This window comes from Staurois parvus, unplaced genomic scaffold (assembly GCF_062004578.1).
Source record: "Staurois parvus isolate SC_StPar_1 unplaced genomic scaffold, SC_StPar_1.0 ptg000068l, whole genome shotgun sequence".
In the NCBI taxonomy this organism is placed as follows: domain Eukaryota; kingdom Metazoa; phylum Chordata; class Amphibia; order Anura; family Ranidae; genus Staurois; species Staurois parvus.
Window position 1 is genome coordinate 476,940 of NW_028317864.1, and position 23,808 is coordinate 500,747.

Genomic DNA, 23,808 nt, shown 5'->3' on the forward strand with positions numbered 1-23,808 from the left:
CTCCTAACCCTGTCAGCTAATGTCCAGCAGACAGTGCTAACTCTACAAAGCTTTGGTTTGATTCCCAACTTTTGGCAGCCATTGCTGGAACCGACTCACTGATTAGAGTATCTGGACCTGACATTGGATATGGCCCTGTCCAGGATCTTTCTGCCTCAGGACATACTTCTGTCTCTCCGCTCCCTTTTGGTCTCAAGGTCAGCACCCCAACTTGAACCTTATGATAACCACCTTCAAGGCAGTACTGTATGCCCAGTTTTATTGCAGACAGTTGCAACTAAACATTCTGGCAGTATGGGACAAACAGATTGAATTCATGGACCACCCTATGTGTCTAACTTGCAAGACTAGGCTCTCCAGGTGTGGTGGATTTCTAACCCTGCACTGGAGTCAGGGTCCTGAATGTCCTCTCAGTGAAAGAAATGTGGTTGTATGGGATGTCCCATAGACATCCTGTAACTCCTGAGAAATTTGGTTGCCCCTACCACACTGGACCTCTCAGGTGTAAAGTCACCTGACCAGAATCCAGTCAGACAATGCCACAGCAGTGGCTTACATCAACTATTAAGGAAGCAAGAAGTTACGCCACTCAAAGAGAAGTGGACTTAATTATTTCATGGGTGGAACTGCACGTTGTGGTCCTGTGTGCCATTTAAATCCCAGTTGTGGAAAATTGGCTGGTATACTTTCTAAGCTATCAGTGTCGTCTGGATCTGTAGGAATGGGATCTCCACCCAAAGGTATTCCAATCCACAGATTGGGGGTGCTGAACGTGGATCTTCTGACATGCAGAATCAACAACTAACTGGACAGGCTTGTCACCAGGTCCAAGGACCCTCAGGCCTTTAGAGTGGATGCTCTGACCCTGTGCGTTCAGTTCAACTTGATCTATGCCTTTACCCATCTACAGCTCCTCCCTTATCTGTTCCGTAGGGCATTCCAGTGATTCTCATTGCACTGAACTGGCCCAGGTGAAAGTGGTAATTGGACATGCTCAGACACCTAAAACACTCACCATGGACCCTTCCTGATTGCCTTCACCTTCTGTCCCAAAGGTCAGTCTAGGTCCTGAGGGACAGTGACCTATTAGATTTGGTCACCCCTAACCTCTTGAAGGAAAGGAAGATGACTTCAAACAAAGTCTACAATTGCATCTAGAACGCCTATGGCTTTAACAACATGCTTGTTGAAGTCTAAGTCCTGAGGAACAGGGGCCTATTGGATTTGGTCACCCTTAGGCTTAGTTTACACTGCCATGACTTGGGATCCAACTAGTGAGCCCCCCAAGTCACATTACATGTGAAATCCCATGTTAGTCAATGAGAGCTGTCTTAATTAGCACTACTGAATTCGCCCCGACTTTAGAAAACGTTCCTGTACTACTTCAAGGCGACTTCTATCCAACTTGTGTCCATATACTTTAATATAAGTTTCCTCCAAGTCAGATCTTCATCTATATTGATGTGGTTTGGATCCAACATTACAGGAAGATTACCCGGACATTCCCTGAAAGTTGCTTCAAAGTTGCTTCAGAGTTGCTTCAAAGTCACTTCCAAGTAGTACTCAAGTTGCCTGTCAAAGTTGCACTGCAAGTCACACGACTTTCAAGTAGCAGTAGTGTGAACAGAGACTTACTCTCCTGAAAGCTAGGATGCTGAATTCTCACAATGATTGCCACAAAATAACTGGGGGAAGTCTTTTTGTTTTGTACACACAGTAAGGCTTTTTGATTTATAGATACATTGGATAGTCACCTTTTGTACGATACATTGTTTATGAGAATATATTCAAAATTGTGTTTTATTGCAGAATACTTGTGTGTAGTACCTAGGGGAGTGACTACATTATATATATATATATTGCTAGTTGTGTCCATCCTTGCACTGTGTGAAAATGTATATTTATTGTGTATGTTTGGGTGATTAACATTATTGATAGCACTTGAATGGAGCAAGAACACATTTTAATGGGATCTGAGGTCCTCAGCTTTTACAGAATCCAACGAAAAGGCCATGTAATGTCATGCTTGCCTAGAAAATCATTCCAAAATCTGGGATATCAAATGTTTCTTATTTTTTTGACCAAATTATTTGATTTTTAGGTTTCAATTTAAAGTTTTTCGTGGGGTGGGGGCTAGTAATTAGGTGGAAACTGCATTTTGCTATAAAATATAACTAAAGGCAACACTTTTTTTTTTTTTTTTGATCAAATGGAGATGAATTAGAATGCCTGTTAGGTATTTGTGGTGTCTGTGCCCCCATTAGGGAGATTCTCCCTCTATATTTGCCCATTTACTGTAATGATTGAAAATGAAACAAAATCTCAAAATATGGATTGTTCCCAAAACAGTAAAAGAGGGAACATATTCCAATGGGGACACTAGTTCTGGTGACAACCCAGTTTTCCTTCACTTTGGAGGGATTTCCTCTTACATCATGTTTTGGCTATGGAACAGGAAGTAAAGGGAAATCTCCCCAACGGGACATGGAAAAAAACTGACAGGGGTTATAGCCTTCTCTTATTTTATCTAAAATGAAAAACACTGTTTTGCATTTAGTTCAACTTTAAGGTCCATTCTAAAATGAATCAGTGCTTTACCCATCGCCTACTTATGCTCACCTTTCATTCACTTCCCTGCTGCTTACTTAAAGTCTTCAAATTTTTTAGTAGAAGCATGCTGTAGATACTGCTTTTATACATGAAGTATGTGTGTACTAAGCCTTGAAGAGTGTTGTCCTTTTTACACCAGTCAAATTACCCACCAGGCAATAAAGTCTGTGACACAAGTCAAACATACATTTTCATAAGGGGACTTTTTATAAAGTTGATGGAGTTCCCCCATAACTAATCACATAAGTAAATGCAATGGGATCTTGCAAATAAAAAAGTGATTTTGTGGGTTTTACTAATATTTATGATAATAATGCTTTCACATTTAAAGATGTATTCTGGCCCCCCTCCCTTCTTCCCTGACAATACCCCCCTACAATAATAACATCTTAACAGATGTTCTAAACCCTTAGCTGTTTGGGGGAAATTTGCCTCATTTCCTGCTCTGCTTAAGAAAGATACAGGGCTTGGACAAAATTATAAAAACGCCAGGTAAAAGAACAAAATCATTACCTAATATGGTGTTGGACCGCCTTTGGCATCCAAGACAGCCTGAATTCTCCTGGGAATTGACATATATAATTCTTGGATGGTGAATAATGGAATCTGATACCTCTCCTCTTGCAAAAAATGTTCCATTTCTTGCAGAGATGCTGGAGACGGAAAACAAGCCCAAACCTTTTTCTCCAAAATTGACCATAGTTGCTCTATGATTTTGAGGTCTGACTGCAGTGCCAAAAGAAGGCTTGAAATGTCATCTGCATGCTCAATTAAACCATGATTTAACAACACCTGCTGTGTGATTTGGAGTAGTATTATCTTGGCACTGTCTTCGGGAAACAATGTCTTCGCCATGGGGTGCACATGGTTGGCCAAAATTTGTACATAGTCACTGGCAGTGACTCTGCCTTTCAAGGTGATGATGGGGCCTGCAGAATACCAATATATGGCTGCCCAAACCATGATTGTGCTGCCACCATGCTTTACTGTTGGCACAAGACAGTCCTGGTAGTAAGCTTGGGACTGTGTTCGCCACACGTAAATACGTCCATTCATTGGGAACTGGGAGAAGCTCAATTCATCAGACCATATTACAGTCTTTCATTGATCAATAGTCTTCTGAGCATTATTATCAGTCACTTGTAGTTTGGCAACTACATCTCGTCTGTGAATGTTTTGCTTTTGAAGTTCCCTCCGCACAGTTTTTGTGAACTGAAAGACTGAGATTGAGCTCTGCAGTCACTTTTGCAGCAGTTTTCTTATTCCAGGTCACAATCCTGTGCAATGTCCTTTTGTTGATCAGATGATGTTTTCCCGGAAACTGTATATGCCGTCATAATCTATGATATTGTACCTCACGACACGGCAAATAAATTGGCAACTTCAGTCACAGAGGCACCAGCTAAGAGGGCAAATTGTTGGTGCCCGCTTAGCTGGTGCCTTTGTGAATGAAGTTGCCAATTTATTTGCTGTGCCGTGAGGTACAATATCATAGATTATGATGGCATATACAGCACCAGCGAAGTGGCAGCAACAATTTGCCCTCTTTGAAGCTCAGTAAGCTCTGACATGACTCTATTACTAGCAGCATACGCAGTGAATGACGAAACATTTCCTCACTTTCACACCTGCAAATCAAGCAATGTTTCCATGTTTTTGTCCAACCCCTGTATCTCAAATAGGGTCAATGCTTCACTAAAAAGAGGTTCTGATCCTTTCATACTCTATCCATAATGGAAAAGGAAAACATTTTGGCTGTAGCTGGGTCTTTCAGGTCTAGTTTCTTTCTAGAACATGAGACAGCATATTAATGCTTTCACTGCCATGGATGTAAGACATACATCAGCAGAAGCGGGAGGTTTTACACTGAATCGTTTCTATGGACCCCTGGAACATGGATTCCTAGAGCACTCTGGGTTAGCTAAACAAACAGCACAGCTGAGCTGCTTGCATTGCAGCTCTCTTTGTCTGAGACTCAGCTGTGAGATAAGGGATCAGTCACTGCTCTGATGAGTTCTCTGAGTTCTCTTATCAATATGCTTCTTTTAGACTTTTCATCAAGAAGTCAACTAAGAATATAGAATATGTGAAAATGAGACTAACACTCCTTTTTCTGTCTTCAAAGAAGAATGCTGCTTAATAATATGCAGTCGCCTCTCTTACCAAGCCCCTGATGGGGTGAAATGTGTCAAAGGGCATGGCTAGTGTGGTGCCAAGGCCACTCTACACATACACGCTGGACTCCTGCGGATGGTCTTGATCGGCATTTGCTCCCCTTATCTCATCCCAGGCTCTGGAATGGATTAAGGACACTGCTCCCTTCTTTCCCATGCCGGAGGGGTGATCTATCTTGCTTATCTGGCTTCAGAGCGGTGCCATTAAGTTTCACATATGGTCTTAATAATATGCAGTATTTCATATTTACCTGAGTAAATCAAAAAAGGACAAAAATGTTTTTGTTTTTTTTTGCCATATCCATAAAAAAAGGAGATTTTGTACAAAACCACTATACAGTACATTCCCTTCAAAGAGACCCTGTCACGAGACAATTAATTTCAACAAAAAAATCTTCCCATTAGATAATATGTGCATTTAACATATTTTATTCATGTTATTTACCTGTAAACGCCTTGTTTGTGTAGACATAACATAGCTGAGACTTGTTCTGGATGTGATTTTAGCAGCCCCAGGAGACTCTGAGCTGACACTCGAATGGTAATCTATAGTGTTCCCCTTTGCTCCTCCCCAACAACTGTATAAATAATTTAGGAAAGGAAAAACACTGAAAGTAAGCATTTAAAATACTTGATTTTTCTATGTTTTCACCTGAAATTGTTTAAGTTGGTGAGAGGGTCTTTTTAAGTATATTAAGTAAAATTATGGTGCATGTTCAGAGTATAGTATTTGCATGGTACATTTGCTGGATCATGGTGCTTGTCCTGGGTTGGGTAATGAGGAGACATTAGGGCCAATGCTGCAGGGATTGATTAGCTAGGTGCTGGTGAATATTTTGAAGCACTGTTGGGTATTAAGTGCCCTTCCTGCTGAGTATTTTATCTAGACAGTAATGCTGCATATTACAGTAGTGGGAGCTAGGATATACAGTACTGTGTGATAAATAATAAAACATGGCATCTACTAAGACAGGCAATAAAAATTATTTCTCAACTTTTTTTTATCACAGAAAACCCTTAAAATAATTTTCAAATCTCATGGAACCCGTCAAGCTGAAAAAAGATTGTCTACAGCCAGGGGCGGACTGACCATTTGGAAACTCGGGCATTGCCTGAGGGCCGGGGTCAGTAGGGGGCCCCATGAGATGCCCCTGGTACCTTTTTCATAGGCTTTTTTGAGTTTGGGCAAGGACACAGGGGCCCCATGATCCCCTATTGACCGGGGGCCCCATGAGTTGTAAATACGCCCCTGTCTACAGCACATGATTCAACAATATACATAGTTTGTAGAGTAATCAATAGAATAAAGCATATATGACACCGACAATGGATCATTTTTAACACCCCCATGCTCTATACATCAACATTATTTTTTGTAATTATGACAAAAATTATACAAATGCTAGCAAAAAAAGAAATGTATGTAATGCAAATTGTAGTGACACTTTACATTGGTGGTAAGTGAAGAAGTGTTCCAATTCAGTTTTGGCCAGCGGAGAAAGACCCTCTTAAATTGGCGGTCAGTGTCATGCCCCATCCCACCTTCACATTTGGTAGTCAGTAGAGAAGAACAGACTTAAATTGGTAGTTAGTGTAGTGCCCTCTTACACTGGTGGTCACTGGAGAGAGTACCCCCTACATTGGAGATCCTTGGAAAAGGACACCATTAATCAGAGGTCAGTGTAGTACTCTCCACTTCAGTGGAAAGCAGAGAAGGGCCAACTTAAATTGGTGGTCAGGTAGTGCCCCTCACATTGGTAATCAGTGGAGAAGGACCCATTTATATTAGTCAGTGGGACAGGTAAGTGGAAAATTCACTTTACATCGATGTCAGTGGGTAGAATACGCTGTTACACTGGAGTTTAGTGGAAAGAATATCCCTTTAAACCCCTTGTACCACAGTTTTATAAACATCCTGGCATTCAAGGAGTTGAGACAAGCTCGGGGCTTCTCCTGCAGCCTTGAGTTTGGTATCATTTTCTTCAGCTTTCATGTAAAAGTGATCCTGGTGCCTGATCACTTTTAGGGAACTGTGAAGTGCTGCCAACCCATTAAATGGATGGGTTTAGTTCCACTTTAAACAAGTGAGCGAGAGGAAATTAACAGTGAATCAATTATTATTATTTTTTTTTAATTCAAATGTTTCAAAGTAATTGTCACTAATGAATATAATAGTGAGGTGTGCAACTCAAGTAAGCAAACACTGGTGATCCTGCCAATGAATATGTGTTAAAAACGTGCCCAGTACATATTACTCTAGGTACATTTTCACTGAACACCAAGACCCTCAAGTTATGCCAGAATGTTGAAGGTCAAATTCGTTGTCATAGAAAGTGAGGTGCACATGGGATGCAGCACTGAACCACAGTGAGTCAGGGTGTAGGAGCAGGAATCATGCTTATCAGTCTATGTTTCTATGTGTTACGTTGTATCTTGCAAAAACCAAATACACCTGTGAAACTGCATATTTAATTTCCTTTTTTCCCCTTAACATTTTCAGGCTTAGGGCCCATCACAGAGTGGAATTTATGACTTATGGTATCCTTAGTTGAACTCTGCAGATACTTGATCTGCTGTCATATGTAGCCAAGCTTTAATTCCAAGGATTGCAAGACATTATGAGCTGCTGAAGTTAGAAGTAAAACACTAAACTACTGTACCTCTGCTGTGTGATGTAGTGTCATTGAAAAAGAGTTATAAGCAAAAATTGAAGTTAAAGAACACCTTCACCCTAAAAGAAAACATGCACCTGGCTCCCAACCTCTCTCTATGTATTGTTGTGCCTAGGCATAAGAATGATGTTATACATGTGTGTGCAGATTTGCTGAAGGGCTCTACCGGGCTTCAGGACCCAACAGATGACTCTGGCACATCTGCACATTTGGGGGCATCTCTGTGCATGCGCACAAGCACGCCACAGTTAAAGAGGTCTGAACACGCCGGACAATCAAAAGTGGTGCTGCCAGTGGAAGGAGCCAAAGCCATGATTAAGGAGACTGAAGCTCCTCTTTAAGTATAAGGAAAGTTTATGTCTATCTCTAGATTTGAACACCATAGGCAATAGTTAAAACCCTTGTCAGTTTTTTGTTTTGCTGTCTTTGTCCTGTTAAGGAGATTTCCATTGAGTGCTTGTCCTGAGAACACAACGGGAAGGAAGAGGAGATATCTCCAAAGTGAGGCAAGTCCCCTCTTAGTCAGCTGTCTCTGGAACTGGAGTCCCCATTGGAAGATGTCCCTACTAATTCTGTTATGGTAACAACAATACAATTGTGGCCTTCCTGTCACTTTATTAAAAAAAAAAAAAAATATCAAAATTTGCTGTGTGAATAATCTCAGTACCGTGCCTAATATATGTAGCACTACTCCCGTAGGAGCTGCAGGCATACTGTCCAGGTCTTCCCCAAAAGCTTTGCCCCATAGCCAGGCACATAGGCTCATTTACACATTTCTTCAATGACCAGTCTAGGGGTGTTAATTTTGTTGTTTTTATTTTTGGAAAACTTGGATAGGGATGCGGGAATTGGGTGATATACTGCAAAAACAAGAACTATGTACACTTGAGGACTTAAGCATTCTTCAGGATAAGCTAACACAAAGTCCAAGCTTGTAATAAACATTGGACTTTAGCTTTAAGGCAGTAGTAGGAGTAGTAGTAGTAGTAAGCTAGAGCAGAGGCCCTTCAAGTAGGAAATTAAATGGACAAAGCTCTTAAGGACACCAGCCATTATCCCCTTTAGCCTAGACCCACAGCTGACTCCCTAGCACCAGAGGGGCTTTACCAGTACATCCTTTAGGGATGTCTGTATTCACAACACCCAAGGACAGCTGGTTGCCTTTCACCGTGATACCAGACCAGATCTTCAGGAGTCGGTCCCTCGGGCAGCTCTAGCAAAACCCAGGTTTCAGCATTCAGGCTCTCAGGTCGCCTACCTGAGGTCTACAACAGCAAATGCAACAGCATTGCTTGGGAGGGCAGCATGCCCTCACCAGGCTGGACCAATCCTTTACAGGAAAAGACCTCAAACTCAGTGTGCTCACTGAATATATGCAGTTACCCAGTATGCCATCAGAGCCTCTCTCTCTGGGATAGGCCTGGGCTGTATCAATATTCTTGCTGCCATCGACATAGCTCCACACCTATCATCCAGAAGCTTCTCAAGCTTTCTGGATGCAGAGGGAGCTATTAGGCTGGCAGCAGTTGAAAACACTGAGCAGACCTAACTAGCAGAACACAGCAACACTGATTACAGCGTGTAAGCTATGCTTCTACCTAACAACAATCACATTCACATTGACTACAGTGTGACAACCTATCAAAACACATACTAATTGGTTAAAATTGTAGATGCACCAACTACCCCAATGTTTGACCAAACAATGACATAGTTACTCCTCCCCGACGTTTCGCACATTTGCACACACTTTTTCTGCATTCCCCTGAAAATGCAAGTGTGCAAAACATCGGGGCAGAGTCCAGGCAGTGACATTATTGTGCACGATCTGTGCGCAATCTGTTATTTAATACATTTTGAAGGATTCCTACACAATGGAGATCTTTTCTTTCATGTGCTTATGTGATTGTGGCTTGCTGTGTGGACACCTCGACTGATACCGGAGTGATTGTTTTGGAGGTCTGAATTCCAGTGACAGTGTTTATCTTCACCAGAGGCCAATGTCAGTGGATTGGTGTTGCCAGAGGGATAAAAACAAGTGTGTTTGGGCCTTGTTGGAGGGACCAAACCATCTGGTAAGCGACCTGTTTGCTCACTGGTGCGTTGGAGGTCCATCTCAGTAGTTGCTAAGAGGTGGCAGTTGATTTGCATTTGACAACTTGGGTTAACTTTTATGGTGATTGAAGAGGAAGTATTGGTGAAGGGGTTGCATTAAATCCGCTGTCTTTCAGATCTATGAACTTTTAGTAATAATTTTGCACTTATCTATTTTGTACGATACATGCGATAGAGTTGTGTTTTTATATATAAGTTGTTTTTTGTGTGAAGTAGCTGTGAGCAGGTTGGAGGAGACTTCACTCACAAATGTGTATGTATAATTTTGTATAGTGTGTTGAATTTAATCACATATTTGGTCACATATTGGTGAAGTTAGGGCATCTACATTTTTAATCTGTTAATGTTTGTATTCAGTCACATTGTGAACTGCGGATTTCTTGTTTATTTTATTCATTTTACTTTGGTCACTCTATTTTCAATGTATCAGTTTAAACACGTATGTTTTCAGTAAGCACATGAGTGTATGCATAAAACACATACTAAACCTTATCTATCTAAACTTAGCACATATCTAGGAGGGTGCTACATATATTTATTTCTCATGGTCGTCAGCTCTATATAGTGGTCATAATGCAATATTTTTCAGAAATACCTCAATCGGGAAATTGCTGCATTATGGCCAATGGATGGACCAAATGATCATGGGAAATTGGCACATTAGACACATTACTGGAATTATTTCTGTTGACTATGCAAATGCTGAGACATTTGCAGGCAAGTTTTTATAAATAGTATAATTAACCAACAATTACCAAGTTAACCTGCAGAGCCATTTTCCTGTTTCAGCTATGGCCCTATTAATTCTCCAATTATTATTTATACAGAAGTGAGGCATATAGTGTTTATTTGTAGGACAAACAAGCCCTTGTTTTAGGCAGTATTGTCTCTTAAAGATGAAGTCATTGTCTATAATTTTAAAAGCTGTTTGCCCAGTCCTAATTTTAAAGCAACTGTTAATGGCAGTAAAAAGTACAAAACTGACTATAATGACATTAAAGTTATGTTTCTGGGATAAATCGCTGCAAAGTTATTTAAAATGTAATAATGGCTTATTTTAATAATATGCAAATGCTAACTCTGCAAGAAATGAAAGAAACATTTTGTATGATCAGTAGAACAATTTTAAAGAGCAAATTAACTGTGGAAGCTGGTTAAAAAAAGGCAGACAGAAGGCAAAGGATGAGACACCTGTACATCCTGTGGTATCCCTGCTGCTGATCCTTCACTATTACTGACTTACCATGCTTTGTGGTGTTCTGTGTCTCTATGTGGAGGTGGCCATATTGGTAGAGGCAGGGCTTCCTTGTGTCAGAGCCTCCAGAAAGAAGAACAACAAGCAGCACAGAAGTGACAACACCAGGGGTGGACTGACAACTCATGGGGCCCCCGGGCAATAGGGGATCATGGGGCCCCTGTGTCCTTGCCCAAACTCAAAAAAGCCAATGAAAAAGGTATCAGGGGCATCTCATGGGGCCCCCTACTGACCCCGGGCCCTCGGGCAGTGCCCGAATTTCCAAATGGTCAGTCCGCCCTTGGACAACACCATATCTTCTGGGACTGGCAGTCCAAGGCAGCAGTGCCTTAGATCTCACACTGCAGACATACAGCTATGGGACTGTAGATGGAGTAGTGCCGAGGCACACTCATAAATCAGGAACCACAATGTTATTTTTCAGGGGTAATTCAAGACAAAACAATAAGGGACCATTCACACTGATCAGTTTTTGATGTGCTTTTAGGGTTTAAAACGCGGAATCAAAATGCATGAAAAATGTATTCCTTTAAATCCTATTGAACTCTTCACACCAATGCGTGCGGGCACAGTCCATGTTTTCAAGTCCTGTATGATGCACTTTTGGTGTATGTGCACCAAAAAAGCACTTCCCCATTGAAATGAATGGAAAGCACATCAGAAACTCACTGTGGTTGCATCTTTGGTGTGCTTTATGAGTTACATGTCCAGGTTTCACAGGTACATGCTACAGGCCAGGTGACCAGAAAACACACTAACAATGCATCACAAATGTTATATGCATTTATACTGAGTTTCAATGTAAAAGGGCCCTAAATGTTGAAGGTACTGCTTAGGCACAATTAACAATTCTATTCCTGTAATGTAGTACATTTTCACATCTTAATTTTGAAGGTCAGTGTTAAGGGCCTGTGTTGATTGGCTTTGCTCTTGTGTCAAAGTCATCAGTTGAACATCAGTTTGAGATGCTTTTGAGATCATTCAGATTTCATTGAGATGCTTATTTTACCTGTAGGTGACCTTCTTTTGACCTGCTATAAGCCGGTTTTTTGTGAACAAAAGCCCATCAACAAAGACAGTAAGACTGGTCTGTTGCCAATTTAGCACCCTCCTAGCTAGGTGCTAGGATAGGTAGTGCCTGGCTTACTATAATCAGTTGAACTGCATGTGATTATTTTGGTCTGTACTGTGTTCCACTGGCTGCAGGGTTGGCTGATTCCCCCTGTCTGTCTGGAGGGTTCTGGAAGATAGTGGGCTGGGAGAGTCAAATCAGAAGCTGAATATTTATGTAGCCCTAGCTAATCCCTGGGTTGTGATGCCAAGATGGTGACTGGGAGGGAGCATAAATAGACTGGGGCTTGGAATAGAAGGATTCTTCTCCTAGACAAGGAGATCCCAGCCCAGAGGGATGCTGCCCTTCTGGGTAAACCTGCCATGGGTATGCTGCTCATCAAGGCCCCAGCTATGCTAGCTGGGGGGCCCTATTCTGCCAAGATTTGCTGGAGCTGACTCAGGATCTGGTCTGAACAATTCACTGGAGAGTTGTCTGGAAGATATTGGACTGGACAGTTTATTGGATCTCCTGCTCAACAGTAGTCAACTTCATTGACTTCTGATGAAAGGACATGTTGAAAATATTTTCATCTGTGGATGCAGCCATCAGCTGTACTTGCTCAGCAGTGCAATCTGAAAGTGGTGGGTGCTACTGCCAAAACACAATGTCCTGGTGGCGGGAAATTTTCCATCCACCTCATTTGTATGGATGGCGGAATCTGTTAGTATTTTCGTTCAACCCAAAAAACTGTGTATGGCGAGCTTGAGAGGGGTTATCCACTCACTTTAAAGAGATCTCTGCTGCTGCCCTGTGGTGTTGAACTGGTTAAAACTATCTCAGCAAAAGGAAGGAACTGCCGAGCAGGAAGAGTTCAATAGACTTAGACAGGCAGCACTGCACTGTGGGAACTGTAGTCCTGTGCAGAGACTTTTTGACATGAGGGAGACCAGAGATTGCACATTGCTGTCTAGTGTGCACCATCACTGCTGCATGTCAGTGGCCTGAGATCCAAAGTGCTTAGTTTGGGGATGCCGACAGCCAGGGTCACCTGGGTGCAGAGCACAGAGAAGATTGATCACTATGTGTGACCAGATGGTGAACCACAGAATTGCTGGGACTGGTGAGCTGCTGCTATGGGGAATTACTAACTGCTGCTAGAGAGACTGAGCCCTTTAGGCACTGGCCATACAGCCATCTCGTAGCCTTTTTCCTGCCTGCAGGCTTGACTGGGACTGTTCTAATGTACACCAATGGTACAGCTGGGCCCCAAAGCTAGCCGGCTGAACAGTTATGACTAAAGACCGCCCATCCATAGCTGCTACACAGAGACCTTTACCTATTCCTTATGCTAATATGGACACTGTGCCATATCCTAGCCATTCTCCTAGAGTGCACTCTAGACCAGTTATAGTATTATTCTTCACATTGCAGTTAATGCTTATATGTGTTGTTTATTGCAGATTCGTGAGTTAATTCCAGTCTAGTGGTACAGAAATCTATTCTAAGTTGCTTTGACATAGTAATTTTGCTGTCTAGAACCTGCTGTCTCTGGGCTCATTTATACTCAAACTATACTCATTTATACTCAAGCTATCATCCATTTTAACCATTTCAATACCGGGCAATTTTCCCCCTTCCTTCCCAGGCCATTTTTCACGTTTCAGCGCTCTCACACTTTGAATGACAATTGCGCGGTCATACAACATTGTACCCAAACTAAAATTTTATCATTTTCTTCACACAACTAGAGCTTTCTTTTGGTGGTATTTAATCACCGCTGGGGTTTTTATTTTTTGCTAAATTAACAAAAAAAGACCGAAAATTTTGAAAAAAAAACAAGTTTTTCTTTGTTTCTGTTATAAAAGTTAGTAAATAAATAATTGTTCTTCATAAATTTAGGCCGAGATGTATTCTGCTACATGTCTTTGGTGAAAATAACCCAAATTAGGATGTATTATTTAGTTTGTAGGAAAGTTATAGAGTTCACAAACTATGGTATAGATCTGAATATTGATCAATCCTGAAGTACTGACGGCCAATCTAATTTCTTGAGGTCCAAGAATGTCAGGACAGTACAGATATCCCCCAAATGTCAGGACAGTACAGATATCCCCCAAATGACCCCTTTTTGCAGAGTAGACAGTCCGACGTACTTCATAAGAGGAATGGCGAGTTTTTTGAAGTTGTATTTTTTTTTTGTCATAATTTTTCGGAAAATTAAAAAATAAAAAAAATTATTTTCACTATTTTTTTTTACATACTGTCACCAGTGCAGTACAGCGTCATCATATAACTGGCATGGCAGTGAAGAGGGACACTGACTGGTGATGGTATGAAAAAAAAAATATTATTATTATTTTTTCTTATTATTTTTAATTTTATATTACATTTTTTAAAAAAAATTTTAAGATTTTTTTTTCATATTTTACTATGACCAAAGTAGTACAATATTACCATAGTAACATTGTACTACTTTGGGGAAGTGATCAGTATTTTTTTTTTTACACAATTTGCTTATAGCAAAGAATTACTTTGCTATAAGCAAGCATTTACCAGAATGAAATCGATTCATTCAGGTTTTTTTTTTTTTTTTGTGCTTAGCTGTGATTTGGCCACAGCTAATCACATGACGTGCATGTGACCTGCTGTGACCATTCACAGCTAGGCACTAGTATACAATGGATGGCATGAATGAAGCCATCCGTTGTATACAACTGTCATGTGACCTGCTGTGATTGGTCACAGCAGGTCACATGGTACCGACAACGGGGGCCGGTACTCAGATCTGTCATCGGCCGTGTCCGAGGTACACGGCCGGTGACAGATCGCGCCACTGCGCGGCTCTGCAAGCGCGCGAACTGCGCATGTGCGGGAGCACGCCAAATGGCGTGCACCCGGAAAGGTGAAGCATTTTTGCCGCCGCCAAACGGCTATAGGCCGGGCGACTAATGGTTAAGCTGTACCAATGCATTGAAGTAGTAGTATAAGTAAGATATAAATAGGATACTGGCTTTGTGGATCTTAATGTTGGATATTAACTTCTTCCCGTTAGGCCCATGTCGATAAACGGCTGGACCTGAGCGCTGCCGATGCAGGTGGACATTTCTAAATGCCCCCCCCCCGCATCCTTTGCCTGTGTGCGCTCCCTGGGATTGTTGTACGGACCTCTGTATGAGGACCGAGTCTTGTGATCACTGATTGGCCAATCAGTGATCACACGAATAGTAGTAAACAAGATGTCACTTCCCGACATCATTGCTTACTACTTGTGAAATCTGTGAATGATCACAGAGGTCACATGGTACAAGGCTATTCACATCAGCCTTGTACCGTGTGACAAGCGGTGACCAATCACAGCTCGCACAGTATTTCTCAATGCCTGCCAGAGAGAAGTAGAAATTATTACTTTTACAGCCTTTAATTTTTGGTTATAAACTAATTTGGGTTATTTTTTTTTTACTAAAAAGATAGATGAATACATTTTGACCAAGATCTATGAAGAAAGAAAGATTATTTATTTGCAAAATTTTATACGAAAAACACTTTTTTTTTTTAATTTTTGGAATTTTTCATTTATATGGAAAAAAATAAAAATCCCAGTGGTGAATAAATACCACCAAAATAAAGTTTTATCTGTTTCAAAAAATGCTAAAAAATTCATATGGGTACAGTGTTGCATGACCGCGCAATTGTCATTCAAAGTGTAATAGTGCTGAAAGGTGAAAATTGGCCTGGACTGGAAGGGGGTGAAAGTGTCCGGACTTGAAGTGGTTAAAAGAGAAGTGTGGGGTTTTAGTTTTTTTTCGCTCAATCACACTTATCTATGTGGATGCAGCATTGGTTTGATGCCGCATCTGTCCCCCGGCAGGGTGAGAACTCAGCAATCACATGATTGCTGAGTTCTCACAGCTGCTCTGAGCAGAGAGCGGTGACTGTCAGTCCCCGCTCTCTGCTCCCCCCCACACTCACTGGAGTGCTGGGCTGTGAAGAGGAGGGAGCGGCTGGCTGAACCGGGTGCCGCTCCAGATTTTGGAAAACGGGTCACAGGAGTGCAGAACGAAGTGATATACAGGAGAAGTACAGCCAAAAGAGCTTTGTCTTTACTTCTCCTTTAACTTTTTAAAACTTTTGTAATAAAATATTAGACTTTTATTTATTGTGTAGTGTCTCATGTATGTGCCCTTAAGGTCCAACATTTCTGTAAGGATTATTCCAGTTATTTACCCCTTTTCCCTCTGCATTGGTTATCATTGGCAGCACTTTCAACCCCCCTCCCCTTCCCCACCTCATAAACACCCTCCCCATCCCTTCCAGCGTTGGTGGTGCAACCAATAGCCTATTTTTCAACAGCATCCATGGGACAGAATAATCTTGTGACCCCCCTCATCTAAAGTGCACTGGCCACACAACAGGGAGTGAGACTCTGTAAATGAACGGCAGTGGTTATTTACCTACCTGTTAACCTTCTGCTGTGCAGCGCTGCTCTGGCTCCCCACTGACACCATACATGCAGGCCAGTACTATACTTCTGCTGTTGGGTGCCAATCACTCTGCCCTACACTATGGTGGCTCATTCCAGTGCTTGGTGTGGTAATACAATGAGTGAATCTGCACCCAGAACCCCTCTGCCTTTCTGCAAGGTGCATCTTGGGCACCAGCCCAGGGGAGGACTGACAACTCATGGGGCACCCGGGCAATAGGGGATCATGGGGCCCCTGTGTCCTTGCCCAAACTCAAAAAAGCCTATGGAAACGGTACCAGGGGCATCTCATGGTGCCCCCTACTGACCCAGGGCCCTCGGGCGGTGCCCGAGTTTCCAAATGGTCAGTCCGCCCCTGGGAGGGACACAAATCAATGCCTATTCTTCTGATGTGCGGCTGAGTCACAGTGCTCAGTGCTCATCCCTGGGCTAGACTTTAGACTTCAGATATTAGTAGCAGTGTGAATGAGTGATAATGACAGAAAAAAAATGCTGCTTCCCCATATGGGAAAAAAAAATATTTGAAATATATTTTAAAAATATTCTTCCCAAATATATTGCCATATATTTGAAATGCTACAATTTTGGCCATATTTGATATATATATATATATATATATATATATATATATATATACACTGCATGTTGAAATGCGTTTTTATTACAAAATATATGAAAAATATTTTTAAAAATACATTTCAAATATACTGTTAGTCTTTAAGAAAACAAATCTACATTTTTGGAATGCACTTACAAATATATGTAAAAATATATGTTAAATTTACTTTTTTATATGTTAAAAAAATCTGGAGAATATATTTTTCAAATATATATTTTTAAAAATAAAAATACAAACCAATTAATTATCACTTATTGGTATTTTATTTTATTACCAAAGACATGCAGCAGAGTACATTTTGGCTAAATTTATGAAGGAATTTGATTATTTATTGGATATGTTTTATAACAGAAAATAGAAAATATTGTTTTTTAAACATTTGCTCTTTTTTTGTATATAATCATAAATAAAATCAAATACCAGCAAAAAAAGCTCTATTTGTTTAAAATAAATGATATACATTTCATCTGGGTACAGTGTTGCATGACCGTACAATTGGCAGTTAAACACAGTGCTGAATAGCATTAAATGCTCTGGTCATGAAGAGGATAAAACCTTCCGGAGCTCAAGTGCCTATAAAGTCAATTGGAACTGAATAATTTGTTGTCTGTCCCATGCTGTGTACCTGCAATCCCACACTCTTGAGGCACAAGACCTGCTCAGTAATGACATGCAGAGTACTGTATAACGTGATCATTGCCAATGACTAACGCCCAGCAATAACATGACTATTTTTGTCCTACTGTAAAATATTATAAAAGTATATGACCATACGGTTCTCATTTATCTTAAACTAGATTATTCTCAATAAAAATTCCCTCTTGAATAAACTGGTCTCCAGGCATTTTCCATTGTAGAAAATTCCGTTTTACATTTTACAAAGGTTTTTAAAAAGTTTGGATCCAATTAATAAAAACTTTGTTTTTACACAGAGTCAGTCATATTTTTTGATTACATAGGCATGCTCTGCTTCCTGGTGATCCTATTATCTCACTAATAAGCTCTATTGGTTTGAATGCAATAGGATTCCTGCAGTTACTAATGATGTCAAACATCCACAATTCATATGGTAGGCAGAGACAATGACAGCAGTTACCTTCTGTTACTAAGAAATACACTGTAATTTGGTAATACTGACATGCGCCATATTGGTTCAAGTGTAATCATTTAATCACTTAAGGATTTTCCTGAGGTGCCCCTAAAGAAACATTGCAGAGAGTACCTCATAGACTATGTACCAGCTGCAGATCTTCATGGATGGTAATCAGGGAGATTTGAACCTGCTACAGATCTCTGCTACAAAGTTGCTTGTATGACATCACCTAGAGACTGAGAGTGAATCTAAAGGAGGGACCAGGGGAGGACTGACAACTCATGGGGGCCCCCGGGCAATAGGGGATCATGGGGCCCCCTGTGTCCTTGCCCAAACTCAAAAAAGCCTATGGAAACGGTACCAGGGGCATCTCATGGTGCCCCCTACTGACCCAGGGCCCTCGTTTCCAAATGGTCAGTCCGCCCCTGGGAGGTACACAAATCAATGCCTATTCTTCTGATGTGCGGCTGAGTCACATTTTTACCACCCCCCCCTTAACCTGCCAATAGCATGGGAAGGGGATGTTTACATACTGCTGTCACGATGCTTCACTTTATGCCAGTGGTGTATTTAGGTTTTGTGCTGCCCTAGGCAACACAAAAATTGTCTGCCCCAACAGACACCGACCAACACCCCCCCTTTCCCCTCCCACGGAGAGAGCCTGACATTCCATGGAGAGAGCCTGATATTGACCAACAACACCCCTGCCCCCCACTCGGGAGAGCCTTCCACTACCCCCCCCCCCCCACCAGCGATAGAGAGAAAAACACTCATCTTCAAAGCAGGCTCTACATACACCATCAAGCAGCCCGCAGCCTCTCTTGGATCCCACCTGGTTCCCATGGTGCACGCGTATACCTTCTTTCATCCCTTCTTCTGAGGGGAGGTGCTGCCCCCCCCCTGAAAAATGCCACCCTAGGCAAGTGCCTTGTTTGCCTTGTGGTAAACACGCCCCTGCTGGATGGGCAAGTTCCGCAAATGTCCCACAACTGCATGCAATGTTTGTTAGCAAAAATGGGGTTAAAACAGGAGCTGACAAGGTGTCACATTGTCCCTTTGAAAGGCAATCTGAAAACAGATCGCTCTTCAGAGGAGCAGTAGATTTAGATACTTGCCCAAATCTACCCTATAAGAATGACTATAAGATGAACGGTTTGCAATAAAATGGAGAAGATTGATAAAATATCTTTGCCTTAGTCTGCACTTATCAGTACGCCTGATTTTGACAACACATGCAGGTCTCCTCTAAATAGAGCCTACATTGTGTCTGAAGAAAAATTGTTCTTTCTGCCTGAGTAACCAATCAGATTCATTCATTCATCTTTACTAAACATGGAAAGAATCTGATGTTTGCCATGGACCATTTTTTATAAAGAAGACCCTACAGAGTGTTCTACATATGCAGATCCTTACCTTCTACAAAACTCAATACAGTACATTCTGCAGTTGTGTATGTTCAGCCCTGCTGTATAAATGTTTCAAAAGCCTCCCCCACCAGCGCCTGGATATTTGCTATCCCTGCACGCAGAATGGATATTTATCTGCATTATATCATGGCTGATGTCTTTTTGAATGCTTGCTATGTGTATATTTATTGCTGTCGTTCCAGAAAAACTCAATAAATTTACATCATTTGAAGAAGGTGGAAATACAAATGCATATATAAAATCTATTAATTCAGGGCTTTAATGCCATGATCTGATGTAAAATGTTGTTTCAGATGCTGCCTTTCTTAGGAGAGCAAGAGAAAACATAGTCCCCTCACCCAGTCCTTCTAACCAGTCAACATCAGGATAAAAAAAAGTGTAAAAAATAAAGTTACACCCAAGGACTCTGCCCCAGAAATAATCTGGAGCCCCACATCCACAAACAAACATAAACACACGTGTCTGGGTACCTACATACGGAAACGTTAATTGCGCTATACATACAGTATTATCATGTACCATGGTACCATGTGATCGCTGTAACCAATCACAGCGATCACATGTCAATAGTACACAACAGCTTTCATTCATAACCAATCATTGTGTATTATTGTCATCCCTGTGATTGGTCAGGGCCCATCAGAGCTATCACAGTTGTACACAATGGCACCTAAGTGGATGGCATTCCTAAAAATGATTGCTTATAACATTGATCATCACTGTTGTAAGCAGTCATAGTGTAAAAAAAAAATCCTGATCACATCCTCAGAGCAGTACAGTGTCACTATGGTGAAAAAATGGCCTGGGCAGGAAGGGGGTGTAAGTGTCTGGTATTGAAGTGGTTAATACAGTTGCAAGAAAAAGTATGTGAACCCCTTGGGATTACGTGGAGTTTTGCATGATTTGGGCATAAAATGTGCTCTGAACGTCAGCTAAGTCACAACAATAGAAGAACACTGTCTGCTGAACATAATACTACACAAACATTAGATGTTGTCATGGTTTAATTGCACATAACATGTAAACATTCACAGTGCAGGGAGGAAAAAGTATGTGAACCTTTGGACTTAATAACTGGTTGACCCTCCTTTGGCAGCAATAACCTCAACCAAACGTTTCCTGTAGTTGCAGATCAGACCTGCACAATGATCTGGAGTAATTTTGGACCACTCTTCACAAAACTGTTTCAGTGTAGCAATATTCTTGGGATGTCTGGTGTGAATCGCTCTCTTAAGGTCATGCCACAGCATTTCAATCGGGTTGAGGTCAGGACTCTGACTGGGCCACTCCAGAAGGCATATTCTGTGCTGTTGCAGCCATTGTTTTGTTGAATTACCTGTATGCTTTGGGTCATTGTTCTGTTGCATCACCCATCCCCTGTGGAGCTTCAGTTGGCGGACAGATGGTCGTACTTTTTCCTGCAAAATGTCTTGATAAACTCTGGAATTCATTTTCCCATCAATGACAACAATCCGTCCAGGCCCTGAGGCAGCAAAGCAGCCCCAAACCATGATGCTCCCTCCGCCATGTTTTACAGTGGGGATGAGGTTTTGATGTTGGTGTGCTGTGCCTTTTTTTCTCCACAAATAGTGTTGTGTGTTCTTCCCAAACAACTCAATCTTGGTTTCATCTGTCCACAGTATATTTTGCCAGTAGTGCTGTGGAACATTCAGGTGCTCTTTTGCAAACTTCAAACGTGCTGCAATATTCTTTTTGGACAGCAATGGCTTCCTCCGTGGTGTCCTCCCTTGTACTCCATTCTTGTTTAATGTTTTCCTTACTGTAGATGTGTCAACAAAAATGTTAGCATGTGCCAGAGATTTCTGTAGGTCTTTAGCTGACACTCTGGGATTCTTCTTTACCTCATGCAGAATTCTGCGCTGTGCTCTTGCAGTCATTTTTACAGGATGACCACGCCTAGGGAGAGTAGCAACAGTGCTAAACTTTCTCCATTTGTAGGCAGTCTGTCTTACCGTGGACACATGAACATCAAGGCTTTTGGAGATACTTTTGTAACCCTTTCCAGCTTCATGCAAGTCAACAATTCTTGATCGTAGGTCTTCTGAGAGCTCTTTTCTGCGAGGCATGGTTCACATCAGACAGTGCTTCTTGAAACCAGTAAACCCAAAACAGGTGTGTGTTTTTGTAAGGGCAGGACAGCTGTCAGCAACACATTCAATATCATCACACTGATTGGAGTCAAGGTTGGCTCACTCCTGGCTCCAATTAGCTCTGGGAGAAGTCATTAAGCTAGGGCCTCACATACTTTTTCCTCCCTGCACTGTGAATGTTTACATGTTATGTGCAATTAAACCATGGCAAAATCTAATGCTTGTGTAGTATTATGTTCAGCAGACTGTGTTCTTCTATTGTTGTGACTTAGATGACGTTCAGAGCACATTTTATGCCCAATTCATGCAAAACTCCACGTAATCCCAAGGGGTTCACATACTTTTTCTTGCAACTGTATATTACCAAAAATAGGGTAATATATTGCATATGTGTGCCCTATAGCAGGGGTGGGCAACTGTGGCCCTCCAGCTGTTGGTGAACTACAAGTCCCATCATGCCTCTGCCTTTGGGAGTCACGCTTGTAACTGTCAGTTTTGCAATGCCTCATGGGACTTGTAGTTCTACAACAGCTGGAGGGCCACAGTTGCCCACCCTTGCCCTATAGTGATCTTTAACCCTGGCTCACACCAGTGCGGCTTTGAAATTGCAATACTTTCTGCAACTTCAAACCTGACTATTCAGTGCAACTTCATTGTGGCTTGCTGACACTCTGTGCGACTTCATTTAACAGATGTCAATGCAAGTGGCAATGAAGTCACACAAAAATAGTGCAGGAGTCTTTTTCAAAGTCGCTGCGTCTTGAGTCGCTCCAATTTGAACGGTTCCATTGCCGCTAATAGGGTGCAATCTGTCATGCGCCTTTGAACTCTCAGGTCGCATGACAAGTCGCACTGGTGTAAACCAGTGCTTAGTGTCTTTTTTTGCTGAAATTTTGAACTTGCTAAGCAGTTGTGCTACTATTGTGTGGTAAAATACTTGGAGCTACCACCATTTTTTTCTCCAGGGAATCTGATTTCAGAAAGTTAATAATATTTTGGGGGTTTTAAGTAATCTTCAGGCCTAAAAATATTATTTTAAACTTGGTTGCAAAAAAATATGGCAAAAACAGCTCTGGTAGCAAAGGGCCAGTTCTCCAAATACTGATACTCTAGGATTTTTCAGGACTGGCGTGGTGAGATCTTACAGCTGGAGTTCTCCTCTCCAGGCTACCTGAGCATTCCTCATCTTCCTATGCAAATACAAACTTGAAAATGAGGCATATGTCTATTCTTCCACTCCTTCCATCTAAAGTTGCCATGTCTGGACCTCTCAGTTGAGTCTGAGTGACACCTTCAAAAAAAATTGGAAAATCAGGGACTGCATTGACAATTCAGTGAGCTGGTGAGAAGATTTCTGTATAATACTTTTTAGAGATTCTTGTAGGTTCCTTCAGTTCTTTTTCTCATCTCAAGTTTGCTGATTTAAATATTGCTAAGCAATCGGACAGAAAAAAATGGGTGATTCTCCATGAGATATGAAGAAGTGACCTGAATCTCACAATACAGCTGATTTTAAGAAACGTAGACAGAGACGACAAAAAATGGAGATAGACGAGGAGTTTTCCTTTAAGGACTATGTTTAGTAACTGATCTCTGATTACTCTATGTTGCAGGTAGTCTGCCGAGCTCCCCCCTTCCTTCCTCCACATCCATAATGAAGTTATATGCTTTCATAAATTGTGTTTGTTTCAGCTCCTTTCTCTCTCTCCTTTCTCTACCCTAAAAGCTGGAATATCTGGCCTGCTTTCCCTGGTCACCTGGCAACAAGGCCTGAGAAAAAAAAAAAAAGAAAGAAAAGGAAGGAAAAAAAAGAGACAAAATGTTAGCAGTCCTCTGATAAAGACAGCAACTTCTGCTGAGGTGACCTCCTGGTTTGAAAAAGATCAGCCGTTAACTGGCCTTAGTGGCCTTTCCTGACCTGATCCCTCTCAGCACAGACGGGACCTTCAGGTTTAAGGTCCGCTCACCCCCGTAATTGGGGACAGTGAAAGGTCCTAAGCATGGCCGAGAGTTCCATCTGCTTATAGAACAAATACCACAAGTTTGTTGGAGCAGAGAAATTAGTGTCACATCACATCACAGAAGGGTAGAGATGTGGCCACTTTGAAGCAAGGTCGTGTGAGAAAATGCAGCTTTTCTCCTCACTGATGAATACTTATAGGGAAGTCATGGTGATATGTGACACATCCTTACAGGCC